Consider the following 3,554-nt stretch of genomic DNA (forward strand, 5'->3'; position numbering starts at 1 on the left):
TAATATGTAGATAAGCCTACAAGGGGAGAGGTTATACTTGATCTGGTATTGGGAAATGAACCTGGTCAGGTGTCAGATCTCTCAGTGAGAGAGCATTTTGGAGATGGAGATCATGATCCAACTCCTTTACAATAGCATTGGAGAGAGATAGGAACAGACGTTAGAAAAGCATTTAATTGGAGTAAGCGGAACTATGAGGCTATCAGGCAGGAATCTGGAAGCTTAAATTGGAAATAGATCGCTTCTCAGCCTTTTGGCTAAGATCTAGTGTAGTATCTGTTCTTATCAGTTTAATATCTGATATGTCCCTTATCTGGGGACCATATATTAAATTGATTTTTGGAATAGGGAGATGGAATAGGGGCTTACTCCGTCCACTCCACGCATCGACCCGGTATTGCAGTGCCTCTGGGAATGGTGCACCTCCCTTCAAGAAAATAAAGTAACAAAGAAAAAAATTTAAATTGAAAACCGATGTTGTCAGGGAAAAGTACGGAAGAAATGTGGCAAATGTTCAGGGGATATTTCTGTGGAGTTCTGCATAGGTACGTTCCAATGAGACACGGAAGTAATTGTAGGGTACAGGAACCGTGGTGTACAAAGGCTGTAATAAATCTAGTCAAGAAGAAAAGAAAAGCTTACAACAGGTTCAGAGAGCTAGGTAATGTTAGAGATCTGGAAGATTATAAGGCTAATAGGAAGGAGCTTAAGAAGGAAATTATGAGAGCCAGAAGGGGCCATGAGAAGGCCTTGGTGGACAGGATTAAGGAAAACTCCAAGGCATTCTACAAGTATGTGAAAAGCAAGAGGATAAGATGTGAGAGAATAGGACCTATCAAGTGGGAAAGTGTGTATGGAACTGGAGGAAACAGCAGAGATACTTAAAGAATACTTTACTTCAGTATTCACTATGGTAAAGGATCTTGGTGATTGTAGTGATGACTTGCAGCAGATTGAAAATCTTGAGCATGTAGATATTAAGAAAGAAGATGTGCTGGAGCTTTTGGAAAGCAACAAGTTGGATAAGTCTCTGGGACTGGGCGAGATATACCCCATGCTACTGTGGGAGGTGAGGGAGGAGATTGCTGAGCCTCTGGTGATGATCTTTGCATCATCAATGGGGACGGGAGAGGTTCCGGAGGATTGGAGGGTTGCAAATGTTGTTCCTTTATTCAAGAAAGGGAGTAGAGATAGCCCAGGAAATTATAGACCAGTGAGTCTTACCTCAGTGGTTGGTGAGTTGATGGAGAAGATCCTGAGAGGCAGGATTTATGAACATCAGCATGTCTTTGTCAAGGGCACGTCGTGCCTTACGTGCCCGATTGAATTTTTTGAGGATGTGACTAAACACATTGATGAAGGAAGAGCAGTAGATGTAGTGTATATGGATTTCAGCAAGGCATTTGATAAGGTACCCCATGCAAGTAAGGAGGCATGGGATCCAAGGGGACATTGCTTTGTGGAGCCAGAACTGGCTTGCCCACAGAAGGCAAAGAGTGGTTGTAGACAGGTCATATTCTGCATGGAGGTCAGTCACCAGTGAGGTACCTCAAGGATCTGTTCTGGGACCCTTACTCTTCATGAGATTTATAAATGACCTGGACGAGGAAGTGGAGGGATGGGTTAGTAAATTTGCTGATGACACAAAGGTTGGGGGTGTTGTGGATAGTGTGGAGGGCTGTCAGAGGTTACAGTGGGACATCGATTGGATGTAAAACTGGACTGAGAAGTGGCAGATGGAGTTCAACCCAGATAAGTGTGAGGTGGTTCATTTTGGTAGGTCAAATATGATGGCAGAATATAGTATTAATGGTAAGACTCCTGGCAGTGTGGAGGATCAGAGAGATCTTGGGGTCTGAGTCCATTGGACACTCAAAGGTGCTACGCAGGTTGACTCTGTGGTTAAGAAGGCGTACGGTGTATTGGCCTTCATCAATCGTGGGATTGAGTTTAAGAGCCGAGAGGTAATGTTGCAGCAATATAGGACCCTGGTCAGACCCCCACTTGGAGTACTGTGCTCAATTCTGGTCGCCTCGCTACAGAAGGATGTGGAAACCATAGAAAGGGTGCAGAGGAGATTTACAGGATGTTGCCTGGATTGGGGAGCATGCCTTATGAGAATAGGTTGGGTGAACTCTGCCTTTTCTCCTTGGAGCGACAGAGGATGAGAGGTGACCTGATAGAGGTGTACAAGATGATGAGAGGCATTGATCGTGTGGATAGTCAGAGGCTTTTTCCCAGGGCTGAAATGGTTGCCACAAGAGGACACAGGGTTAAGGTGCTGGGGAGCAGGTACAGAGGAGATGTCAGGGGTAAGTTTTTTACTCAGAGAGTGGGTGAGTGTGTGGAATGGGCTGCCGGCGATGGTGGTGGAGGTGGATACGACAGGGTCTTTTAAGAGGCTTTTAGACAGGTACATGGAGCTCAGAAAAATAGAGGGCTATGGGTAAGTCTGGTAATTTCTAAGGTAGGGACGTGTTCAGCACAACTTTGTGGGCTGAAGGGCCTGTATTGTGCTGTAGGTTTTCTATGTTGGAGGTTGGGATGTCTTGGAGGGTGATAGTGTTTTGAGGTTAGAGGGTGTTCTGAGGGGATTGTTAGAGAGTGTTTTGGGATTGTTGCAGGTTGGATGTTTCAGAGAGTAGAGGTGTTTTGAGGGGGTTAAAGGATGTGTTGAGGGATTGTTAGAGGGTATTTTGGGGGTTTGCTAGAGGGTGTTTTGAGGGGAGTTATTAGAGGTTGTTTGGGGATTGGAGGGTGGTGTGTTATTAGAGGGTACGGTCTGTTTTAAGTGGGTTGTTGGAGGGTGTTTTGAAAGGCTGTTAGAGGGGTGTTTTGGTGGTTTTGTTAGAGGTTGCTTTGGTGTGGTTGGAGGGGGAGGGTATTTTGGAGGGTGACAGTGACTTGGGGGTATTGAGGGTTGTAATAGGGTGTTTTGGGGGGTTTGTTAGAGGGTGTTTTGAGGTTTGTTGGAGGGTGGGTGTGTGCGAGAGTAGAGGGTGTTTTGCGGGTTGTTGGAGGGTGTTTTGGTAGGGGGAGGGGGTTTCAGCGGAGGGGTGTTGGGGGAGAGGGCATTCGAGCTGCCCGTGTGAGTTGTCGGTGCCCCTCGGGGCGGGGCGCGGCGCGGCTCGCCCGGGATCATTCACTCTCTTTGCGGATTACGAGTGCGTGAGTCACGGGCTGCCGAGCGGGAGAGGTGAAGCCTCGGCGGCCGGCCAGCCGGGCTCAGATCAGCCGAGGCGAGCCGAGCGAGCAACATGTACCCGGGCAGCCAGCGAGGAACGGTGCCCTACGGCCGCCCCCGCGGGCTCCGGCGGGCGGCGTCAGGTGAGGAAGGCACCCCCATCCCTCCCGTACCCTTTCCCACCTGCCCCCGACCCGGGCTCTCTGACCCTGAACTTCAGCCTCCTGTCCCTTCCTGGCCTTGGGGAGCCGACCCGTGACCCCGGCCCGGCTTCCCTGTGTCCCGAGAACCCTCGGATCTGTCTGTCCCGGTCTCGGGTGACCTCTCACCCAGTTTCCCGTGACCACCCCCCCCGGCTTCGGTGATCCTG

At 49.2% G+C, this 3,554-nt stretch overlaps 1 non-coding gene across 1 annotated transcript; it reads left to right on the forward strand.

Annotated features, from left to right (window-relative positions):
* The first annotated feature begins 237 nt into the window (after positions 1–237).
* On the forward strand, positions 238–428 carry LOC140717887 (U2 spliceosomal RNA). The gene has a single exon (XR_012096635.1). It is a non-coding gene; the product is annotated as a U2 spliceosomal RNA (small nuclear RNA).
* The last annotated feature ends 3,126 nt before the right edge of the window (positions 429–3,554 follow it).

The sequence above is a fragment of the Hemitrygon akajei genome, chromosome 28 (assembly GCF_048418815.1).
Source record: "Hemitrygon akajei chromosome 28, sHemAka1.3, whole genome shotgun sequence".
Taxonomy (NCBI): Eukaryota; Metazoa; Chordata; class Chondrichthyes; order Myliobatiformes; family Dasyatidae; genus Hemitrygon; species Hemitrygon akajei.